This window comes from Streptopelia decaocto (assembly GCF_964273445.1).
Source record: "Streptopelia decaocto genome assembly, chromosome: 6".
Classification (NCBI taxonomy): Eukaryota; Metazoa; Chordata; class Aves; order Columbiformes; family Columbidae; genus Streptopelia; species Streptopelia decaocto.
In genome coordinates this window covers 62,889,859-62,901,690 of record NC_138660.1, presented here as the reverse complement: position 1 = coordinate 62,901,690, position 11,832 = coordinate 62,889,859, and the positions used below count along the sequence as shown (strand labels likewise).

At 40.8% G+C, this 11,832-nt stretch overlaps 1 long non-coding RNA gene across 1 annotated transcript in view; it reads right to left on the bottom strand.

The window, feature by feature from the left end:
* Nucleotides 1–8,323: 8,323 nt before the first annotated feature.
* LOC309441776 overlaps nt 8,324–11,832 on the bottom strand; it is a 35,305-nt gene continuing 31,796 nt past the window's right edge. Inside the window, exon 9 of the long non-coding RNA XR_014184462.1 lies at nt 8,324–9,410. This is a non-coding gene — a long non-coding RNA (uncharacterized lncRNA). The remainder of the gene's footprint in view (nt 9,411–11,832) is intronic.

The following is an 11,832-nucleotide window of genomic DNA, read 5'->3' as shown; positions in this document are numbered from 1 at the left end:
GAGAAGAAAGGTAATCAGCTGTTGTCATGCAATCTGATAACGAACTACAAGCTGTGCAAAATCTGCCCATATAGTAATAAGAAAGATGTTCAATAAGAACTGAATGTGATTAATTATCTGAGTACATTTGTATCCAATTTGGCATCAAAGAGTGACACAATTAGAATATTTGATCTGTCTAGAGACCAGAACAGAAGTATGAATGAAACTCAAGAGCATTTTGGCAAATGCTGCACTTAATGGATTTGGTTTAGAATAAAAAAACCTTGGAGGTAATTAGTAAACATAGTCCTGATAGCAGCATGTGCATGACTCCCGTTATTGTTAATGGTGAACATGTGCTTAACACCCTGAGCACTCTACCAAAACTTTATGAAATAGTTTGAATAGTCCAAAATGCTGCAGGGCTGAAGTAAAACAGACTTCTGGTGCCAACTAATGTGTGCAATAAAACCCATGGCAAGAGAGCACACTGATTAGGTGATGTTTTTCAGAATGTCATCATTTGGAGCCTACTTACTAATCTTGGAAAACCAGTCAGCAGACACTGTGCTATATAGAGTACATCCTGTTCTATATATAATTAAATAAACCTAAAGTACCTTTATACGAGTCAGATTTCTACAACCATGAGAGAATAGACTTCAATCATTTCTCAGAACAGTAACATATTCAAGCGTTCTTGTCTCTGTAATTTGCATGCAATCAAAGTTTAAAATTCATCATCCTGTGATTTCTGCTTAGTGCTATGGGCAAATCTTTTTAAAAGCAAACACATAGTGTTGCAGCAGGGTAAAGTTCAGAAATGGCTGAGCTCAGAGTGAAAATTCTGAAATTTGGGGGGAAAAGGTCAAAGATTTTGCAATAATAACTGTAAAGAAATGAGTCTTTACATACCTATCTGTTGATTTTCCTGGCTTTCCAAGGACGTTGTTTTTGTTGTTGCTGTTGTTTAAAATTTCTGATGTCATATCTTTTTGGAACATAAATTGGAACATAAATAATGATTGTGACTGCTTACACAGTAGCAATTACCCTCTAATTTACTCTGCTACCTTAGGAGCCCCTGAGCTGCTCCCCTGTCCTGGCAGGGGCTCAATCCTTCAGCCTCTCTCTGTCTTTGGGACTGAAGCTCGACCCATGAGCAGCTCTCAGAGCCCTGAGGTGGTAACCATGGTGAACAGGCACCTGAGGGAAGTTACAACCATTACTCTCTATCCGTGAAAGCAAAACCCCACAGAAACTATTTATTAGGTTCTACTGAAAATAGCAAGCAGCAGAAGGAAGTTAGGATAAAAGAGGAATTATAACCAGAGTGGCTATCATAAAGGAAGCATTTGATACTTGGAAGCACAGGTGAAAAAACAACAACCAACCTCTCTGCTGTTCCTATTTATTTGCCCAGAACCCTAATATTCCAGAGTTGCTCCTTGTGGTCAATAAATACCAGCTTAAAGACCCACAGAGTAAATCCAGATGACTGGTGCTCAGAGTCTTGTTAAATGGTGGGTAATTTTTTTTTTCCAAGACTGGCTCATCCTAAGCTTGCAAGCCAGGCTTTGCAGAGGCTGCGGTAGGAAGAGGGGTGATATATGCAGGGAGTGACGGGGGCTCTGCATGCTATTGAATGGGAGAAGAGCAAGCAGAAAGCACAAAGAGAGGAAACTGGTTGTGCATGGGTGTAATGAATATGTGGCACAAAGAGGTGATTAAATGAAGAATGGTTTAGTGAAGGAGTAAGGGTATAGTATATATCTTCACAGAATAAACAGGCAGGGGATTTGTGTGAAATTCACATCCCCCTGGACATCTGCTTGTTAATTCTATGGAGAAATACACACTAGAGTAAAATAACAAATATTAGAAGTACGATTTGTGAAAGCTCTCACCTGTGGCCTCTGTGTTTTCAAAAATAGAATAGCCTGCATGTTTATCTCATATGAGAGTATCTAAGAGCTGCATAAAGTAGGTAATGTGACTGAATAAAAATATTTCCAGGTTATAAAGCTGAAGTTTGTTCTAAATGCTGAAACACAGTTAGTTAAGGAAAAAAAAAAAAACAGGCTCTTTATGTGCAAGAGGAAAGAAATGGTTTGCAGCAAAGACACAGCTCTGCAAGATGCTTATCAATTGTTTATTATCATTATAGGTGATGTGCATACAGAAAAGTAAATACTGCCAGAAAACATTCATCTGAAGTATTCACGCACACACAACACACACAGACTAGGCTCACAAAGCAAAATATTTACTGAAAGTGCAAGAGACTTTATAACTCAGACGAGTTTCAGCATATTAACATTCAAAGAAAAGGTGTTTATTTTAGTTGGAGGGCTGAGTATTTCAATAATGATGATTTATCCAATACTTCTGCAACACTTCTGTGCATGTATCTTATTATGAATGGTTTATTAAACTGGTTAAAGTGGCCAACAGGCACTGCAAATGCATTTGCTTTAACTTTAATGTTGCATGTTACATTAGAAATGGCTGGATAAACATACCTAAGACATTTAGCAGTGTGAAGTGCAACCTTAAAATTCAAGTAAATGTGTTTTTAATAGTGCTTGATGTGTTACAGCTATCCTGTGCCATAAATGTTATGCATACTATTTTTGAGATATTTACACATTGCTAGATTCCATCTATAGTACTCCTGTGTTTATTAAATTATATAAACAAACATTAAAACAAGTGTAACGGACAAGTGTAAAGTTCCCTCTCAGATGTACACAGCAGATACCAGTTAGGATATTCCAGCACTGTTAAGTGTTCAGTACTCTCACTGAAAGCAATAAGATCAAAACTACAGTTCAGGTAAGCAGTTAAGTGTTGGCATGTCTATCTGAGTTTTGTTGATACGGAAATCAGAAATGGCAGATTCGCTGGTTTCTGCACATTCTCAGTGAAATCAGATAAGATAGAACTTCAAATGTTAAGGTCAATTCATGAGGACTGCAAAACCACTTAGGCGGGAGTATTTCGTTAGATCTAGGCTTCTTTGTAAGCTGTAAGCGAACCATATCTGTAGTGAGAAATATGATATGTTTAAGTTAAGGCTTCCTAACAGTTCCTGTAACCAATCTCTAATTTCAATTGCTCGTAACTCTCTCCACACTTATGCACTCTTTTGGGTACATAACTTAAGCCCCATTATTTTGTATTTCATTTCCAGCTTTACCTACAGGAACAGCAGAGCCCTCTTGCATCAAAGAGGTGCTTTTTTTCTGACTTTGTAATAAAAATTTCTCCAAAGGGGGAACATTTCCAAACCTGGGTCCCCCCAGGCTTGGCAGAGAGTTGTTGCAGAGCTTTTGCATTTGGTGTGCAGGGCCTGTGCTCCCACTGCCCCTGCTGAGGGGTGACTCAGATCACTCATGGTGGGTCTCCAGCTGCTGGACCAGTCATATCTTCTTGCATTTTGGGGTTTCTGTCACAAGAAGGCTCAAAGTGACAACAAAAATCCTGTTTCACCTTTGCTTTTAGTCATACTGGTGCCAGAGGCAGGTAGGGGATACGAAAGCTGGTCTGACTGAAATGATGATGGGTAAGGACCAATGTGAATGAAAAGGAGGGACGTGAAGGAGGGGGACAGAATGAGGTCACAGGAAATGGATGGGATATTAGGTGAAAGTAATAATAAGAAAGCCGACAAGAATATTAGGAGCCATAAAGAAGAAGGGACAGGAGTGATGGTGATGGTAAATGGGGACTTGACTCAATGCAAGGGCACTACTCAGAGCAGAAGTGGGGCAGGAGGTGGGAAAATACCAGCAAGCAGAGCTGCGGAAATTGAAAATGAGAAGCGACTTACAGCCACATAAGAACATCAGCCAGCCAACCACTAACACACCCGGCTCAGCTGAGTTTGTCAAATGGACCGTTTACTACCCGGCGCACTGCTAGTAATGGCCCTTCTGGTAAAATGTGGTCCTGTACCTATATATTGAGTACAGCTATGCACTGTGTTGTAAAGCAAGTGCACAGAGAGGACACGGCAGTTCATAACTCCTTTAGTGTTTGACACTCAATCTAAACGTGCTCTCGAGACGCAGAAACAAACACACTTAGGAAGGTCAGTCACAAGATGTCCCTCTCAGATGTGTCCCAGTGGCTGTGTGCCTGTGCTTGTCTGTGATGAAGAAGATGAATCTTGCAATTCAGTTCTGGAATAGATACGAGTCAGAAAAAGGTCTACGTGTATGCGAGGCGGAGAAGCTACAGTGACCCCTGGAGGGATGTCACTTTTGGGGAAGCGGGCTGGGCCAGAGGAAAGGACCCACCAGGTATCACCTGTGGGGCAACAAGGCTTATTTCACCTTATGGTTTGCTTGTTTTGGGGGGAGAGGGGTGTTGGTGATGGGGTAGTATTTAGAAGCTCCCCCCTTTTCCATTCCCATCTTGGAAGGGGTTGGGAAATGCAGAAATCACCAAAGTCATCAATCTAGAAGCGCACACACAAAGCAGCGTGCAGCCCATCAGATGAGATGGGGAGGGTCTATGCCTGTAACTGGGAGTGTCCACAATCCTCCGTTGCATAAATGACAGATCTCCTTCTCTGGACAGAGTGTAATCATTTTCAAGACTTTACACACCATAAAAGTTCTTATTGCATTGTCTACTACATTGTCTGACTTTCCTTAAATGAAACTTCTACCTCACAGCTTGTACGATTTGCAACCTGGGAGGAAACCCGCTGAGTAATTAGTATTAGAGCATTTCAAGGCAATCCACAGCTCTCTTTAGCTCTAGATTATACAATTCTTGAATTAGCTACTGTCTGTTTTCAGTAGTTTTCCATTACAAGGGGTCAAGCACCAGAGGAAATAGTTTTCTAAATCAGAAAGGAATATTAAATGACACAGCTGATAAGTATGAACAGTGGTGCAGAAGATTTATTGAGTAATGTGTTAGGTTGATAAATGATAACATTTATTTGCAATTTGAGGATGTGACCCGAATGACACTCATTAGCTCAGCTTGTGTAGAACCGATTAGTTTTGTAAATTTATTATTTGTCTGGTGCTATTGGAAGAAGAGTCTGTTTTAATTGATTGGAAATCTGTTTTATTTCAGCAAATATTAAATATTCTGGTTTTAATTGTATTCTGTTGTTTCCTCCTGAATGTCAGGGATATTATAGTTTATTACTTGAGCAGGGGAGCACTTGTCGTCTTGCTAAAAGGCTTTAGTGAATGCATTAATCCATACATAGAAGGGTGGTAACAAAGCAAGATTTCTATTACCCACTGGGCTTCTTAAGAGTATGCTGGGAGTGAGATGAGGAAGCAGCTGGCTCATGGACAGGTTGCTCTCATTCGGTTCGTGGAGCTTGAACGACATGTATTTGGTTTCCCAAAGAGGTTCACAGATTTAAGAGCAGGATTCCAATGACATGGAGCTTTTTGCCTGTGCCCACCACCAGTGCTGGATGAAAGACATTAGGGGTCTCTGGCTCTCTTCTAGACCCCCAACAGTAAAGTGCAGGGGTTTGGAGAACTTGGGGAGAAACTGTTGTGTTTGGAGCTTTGCTGCAAAATTCCAGGGAAGGTCAAAACACCACAATTATCCATAGGTTTCTCTATACCAGGAAATTCAATAGAAAATGGTACCTTTGTTTCAGGAGGGTACAAAAAGCCTAAAGAAAGTGAGAGGGTTTCTGGGAATCGAGATCTGTGCAGAAGTCTGAACAGACAAGAACGCTGAAAGGTATTTTAATGAGAAACACTGGCCTAGTGAAATCAGGAAAATGTTTGTTTCCACAAAGCCATTGATGTAAAATACTTCAGAGAGGAAGACTTGCACATTACTGAAGTGTTCCACTCCCTATTCTAAACCCATTTTTATTTTTTTTCTGAAGGCTGAAAATGAGTTTTGATGGTTTTGTTACCTCTCACTGAATTGTAAGCATTACAAGATCAAAACTGAAGTGAAACCTGAGAAAAGTAAAAACTTTGGACCCAAAGGGCTCCCTCAGCCTCAGAGCCCTCTCACAACCAGGAGTGAGACTCCAGGTGTCCAAAACTGCAACAATTCTGGTGAGACCAGAAAACTATTTCATGCCCAATTGTCACAAAGGTTGGGGGCATCGTGGATAATTGTTTCATTTAGTTTCAGCTAATTCCTTCTTCCTGCAAAGAAGCTGTAACATATTGGAGAGGTTTTTTAGGATACTGTAGACTAACTTTAGAGTCAGGAAAGCCTGCAAACACACATGGCTAAAGCGGTTCTGCTGGGAGGTGTCAATGCAACGCTGCATGGATGTTGTGCTGGTTTGACTGAAAACAAGTTAATTTTCTTCATGCAGTTAGAAACTTTAATTTTTTTGTAAGCTAGCACAGTCATTGTTTGGATTTAGTTTGAGAACAAGAAGATAACACTCCGGGACAGAGTTAATTTTTTTCCTTCAAATAACTTCACAGGGATTTTGAGTTGGAACAAAGAGAATGTAAGAACTTGCTGTTATCTTAGTTGTTGTCTGGGAGCCAAGGTCTCCGAGCTCTGCCCACAGATGTGAGGCAGCTGGAGAGGGGGGCAGAGTGGGGCAGAGCTTGACTGACATCCAGACTGATCAATGAGAATATTCTGTGCCATTAACATCACGCTTCATATATAAGGAGAGTCGGATTTTCCAGCTAGGAGGGGGCCAGAGATGGAGAGCTATTTTGGTTCTGCTCCGTTTCGGTTGAGTTCCGTTCAGGAGGTCCTTTAGTTGAGCCTTTTGCCATCCTGCCATTTTACAGAGACCTCTGAGCATTTCTGCCTTTTTCTCTCTCTCTGGGTTCGGCTGTTCAGGACCAGGGTGCTTTCTATCTTCCCAGGACTTGCGGCTTGGTGTGGACAGAGTTCATGATGAATTGCATTGTTTATCACTTATTTTATATTCTGTTTTCCATTTTATATATATTAGAAGTGGTGGTGGTATACTAGTATCATTTTGTTTTTTATTAAACTGTGTTTCTCTCAGTTCATGAGTTTCTCCCTTCCCTTTCGATTCTCTCCCAATTTGGGGGTGAGGGTGAGGGGAGTGAGTGAGTGGCGGTCATGGTTATGTTGCTAGTTCAGTGATGCTCTTGTTCAAAGAAAGCACAAAGGAACAAGCACTTCCTTCCTAAAAAGAAGCCTTTCCCTCATGAGAAGAATTTTCTTTACCTAGGAAATACTGAGATTTATGTAATTTTCCTGGGGAAAGCTGAGGTCTGGCATTTGGAGGCACAGGACACACACTCGTGTCCTTGCACTGCCATTCCTCCACCTTCCAAGGGCAAGTCCTCACCATGGGGTTATTGACCATTGCGTGGAGAGAGGGATTGTGGTCTTTTGGTTGAGCCATACAGGTTGTACTCATTGGAAAAAGGGCCTTTCCTCCCACATCCCCATTGTCTGTCCTGGTTATCATTTTGCTGGTTACTTTGGCGGAGGCATTTTTCATCCTGAACAGAACTTGCAGCTGAAAAGTATTTCCTGACAAAAGGGTTTGCTCAACCAGTGTTTCCTACAAAAAAAAAAACCCCAAAAAGTTCAGCTGTGATAAATTATTCTCCACTGATGGCAATTCATTTTGTCAAAAAAGCTCCCAAATGTGGCCAGTACTGACATGGCCTCCTTGTTTGTTTGTCTGAAGGCAGGACAGCACGGCTCCTGCTGTATTACCGAGGGAGCCGGTGCATGCACATGGCACAGTCATTTTTTTGCTAATGTGTAACAAATAACACAAACAGCCTGCTTTGTTTTTACACTATAGCTATATAAATATAAACCTGCATCGTAACTTTCTTTGGATGCATTTGCTTCCTTCAGAATGGGTGTCATACCCATCTTAGGGAGAGATTCTAACATTTTCCTGTCTCTTCAAATTCTCACATTATTCTTGGAGACATTTTAGATCTTCTTTCCCTGGATGTGATTTTTCTTTCTTTTAAAAATCGTGTAGTTGTGAGCTACTAAAACCATGGAGCTCGCTGACAAACCGATTCTATTCCATGTGCTGCAAAAGGCAGCTGCGTGGAGCCCCAGGGTGTTCCATGCTTATTGATATACACCCCAACATCAGGGTTTGTGCCAACGCTTTGCTCAAGTAAAGCATGCAAAGTCAAAACACACATCGTCTCAGGAAATCCGGCCAGCATTGCCATCTCCAGGGTGGGCTGCTTAAATAATATCTCTTGCTGTTTTGGCTCCTGGAGCAGAGACAGATAAGGCTTAAAGTCCATCTCTGCCCTAGTTATTTTCTTGGATGTGGGAGATGCGTATAAAAGCACAGCACAACATGATACTTAAGTGATGTTTTATTAATTAGCACAGAAATGTGTTTAATCCAGATTTATAATTCCTGAAACAATTTTTTTCATCTGCTGTTTTAAGCAAACACATCATTTACTGCAGTCAAATCTTTGGAGCAGAAAAGGCTGTATGGCTTTGAATGGAAGTGTAAACCTGCTCATAACTACAGAGCTGATACTTGCACTTCCATAATCATCCCTTGTGTTGTTCACACATTACCATTTGCAATGTTTAAAAAAAAAAGCACGGTAAAATTGTTAACAAATAGCACTTGGATACAATTTCAGGAATAGATCTTAGGCATGGTTTGACGGATGTGAGAAAGTATAGCTCTATGCTCGCGTGATCAACCAGACTTGAGCAAATCAAGCCATTTTTTTCCTGATAACTACCATCTTTGGCTAGTTCCAATCTGCCAGTATTAAAAAAAAAAGTCTGTGGTGCTTGATCTATTATATGGTTCTTTTTTGCTTAGAATTTTTTACCGTTTTTATACAAACACACACACAAAAAAGGACATACAGCAGCCAAGCAAAGCAGCTGCAGCTCATACACAAAATTACAGCTAGGAACAAATATTTTAAAGTGCTACATGGTGCATGTCTATTGTGCTAGCCTTGCAGCAAATAGCAGCAATACAGACATTAGCCCACTATCCTGCACTTGTGTGACCTTGTCCCAAGTGCGGCTGCTGCCTGTCCTGGCTACTGAGCATCAGCTCCATGACTCTTTTATATGCCTGACAATTCCTATCACATCTACCTCCAAAATCAACATCAAAATGTTCGTATTTATACAGATACAGTAAATATCACTCCCCCCCCACCTCCCTCCCAATTATTTTTTCCTTCCTTGCAAGCAGAACAAATTATTATGTTTCCATGGTAGAAACCATGCCAGCCCCATGAGACAGTGCTGCAGAATAAATGCAGCATTTCCCTGGGTTCTCTGCTTGTGCTTTCCACATAACTCAGGGCCATAGGAATTAATATTGCTAAACACTGCGAGGAAGGACACAGTCATTTCATTACTAGCCCACAGATAACACAAGAAGAACTGGTTATTATTATTTTATGCTGTAGCACAATCCATAGGCTTGGTGTTTCAGTTTCGCCTCATTAATAAGCCTGTAAAAGAAAAATACCTTTATAAGAGGGCACCCTGTGTATGCCAGGCTAGACCGTGGGTTGTTTTGCTGAGGATTTACTCCATTTCCTATCAAAGCTCTGGTCAGTGTGGTTTGTAATAAAGGGGCAAGAACACTTTGAGCCTTTATCTTTCCCTCTATCTGGTGAGCTGGATGCTAGTAAGGATAACCATCAGGCCCCAGTATAACCAGCAGAAATAGCCAACATAGAGAGATGAGCAGTTATTTTTTGGTTTGGTTTGGGTTTGTTTTTAACTAGTGCTCCCGAATGGCAGCTTCTGTAACACTCAGTATTGTTCTGGAGACAGATCTTTCTGCTTCAGAAAGGTGTAAGAACTGTACCTAAGCTGGACCCACTGTATTTTTAAAATCATGCCTAAACTCAAAATTACAAAGACTGAAATACCACCTAGAGCTTCGACATTTTTGTCAGTTTTTAGAATAGCACAGGAAATGGAAGGAGTTAAATTTATTCCATAGAGGAGAAAAATACTCAAGAATTGTAGCATATTTAGCCTGAAAGAAAAAGCAGACTGGATGATGATCTCATTACAGTCTCTAAATATATAAAAAGATTATAGAAGAATCTGGCCATGACCTACCTGGCTGGACTCTGTGAAAATTAAGGCAAGATATATTGACCATGACGGACAATGAAATCTGCACAGAAATGGAACGGCCGAGTCTTAATAATGTCTTTTGAGCTGGACTGGAGCACAAAGTCTCCAAATGGAAAATGCATACAAGAGAGTTTTACAAATAACCCAAGCTGAGGTGTGAAGAGTAGAGGTGAACATAGTATTCTTGTGACTGCTTCTGAAAGTTTATTAATATACTAAGCATTGCAAAAATTATCAGGACAGCCTGGGAAGAATGTTTTTGTAGAAGCTATGTTCTCATCTGTTGATGGCTGACATAGTAGCAGAGGATGGTTTAAAATATACAGTCCATAGAAAATGGGAGAAGACTAGTTATGTTGGGAAGAAACTTGCCAAAGCTAGATGCTCAGCTGAGGGCTGTGTTTATCTGGTCCATACCCAACCCTGGTAATAGGCCTCTGCTATATGTATAGTATATATACGTATGTTGTTGTCGTGGTTTAATCTCAGCTGGCAACCAAGCCCCACACAGCCTCTCTCACCCCTGCTCCCTCTTCCCCATGGGATACAGAATGACAGTTTATAGGACAGCAAATGGAGAATAATAATAATAATAGAATATTCAAAACCAAGTGATGCACCATGCAATTGATCACCACCTGCTGACCAATGCCCAGCTTGTCCCCCAGCAGTGACTGTCCCTGGCCACTTCCCCCAGGTTTATATACTGATCAGGACATCCTATGGTGTGGAATATCCCTTTGGACAGTTGGGCTCAGCTGTTTTGGTTGTGCCCCCTCCCAGCTTCTTGTGCACTCCCCACCTCCCCATTGGCAGCAAGAGAAGCTGAGAAGTCCTTGACTGCTTAGCAATTACTAAAACATCAGTGTGTTATCAACATTATTCTTATTCTAAACCAAAAATAGCACCATACCAGCTACTAGGAAGAAAATTATACCAGCCAAAACCAGGGCAGGTGTAAATGTAAGGTTTCTTAAAACTTTTTCCAAACTTAGAGCCGGCATAAAAATGTGAAAAAGGCTGACCACAGATCTTTTAGTAGATTAACTACTATTTAAAAAACAAAACAACCATTTTTTTACTAGTGAGAAAAAATAAACGTCCATTAAAATAATGCTCATATTGGTGATGAATTGAATAACCAGGGCAGACATCCACACAACCTCAAAATTAGGAAATAAAGAGCAATGAGGGAATTCACTCAGGCAGGGCTTTTTACTCAGGATGGAAAACACAAAGAGTAAGTTATCAAGTAAGGTCATAAAAGGCAATGACATAAATGAATTTAAGAGACAGCTAGACATTTTTATGGAGAGAAGGGATTGAAGAATTCAGAACCAGTGACAAATCAGGGAGATGGGGCTGAGATAAAATTAACGACGACAGGCTTGCTTGTGGCCAGAGGCATTTTGCTGTCCAGCAATACCTTATGTCCTCTGTCATCACATCCTAATCTGATGCTGACATCTGAAGGTAACACAAAATCTTTTACACCTCTTGGTATATTAAAGAGGTAAAAGTGCTTTCAGAGTTTCCCCCAAAGGGACAAACATCATTTTGCTTATTCAGTTTTCGACACAGCAGATGTTGGAAGGACTCACTCTCGGGCAGTACACGGTGGCCTGCCTATAAACTCAGAGTATGGTCCCTTGGTTGCTTTCAAATTTTCCATAGAAGGGCTTCAATCATATCTCAATCATATTTTCCGTAGTTACTTCTTTAGATCATGGAGAGCATCTGGAGATTCTCACAGCAGTGTCCTGCTCTGCCAGTGTTGGGTTA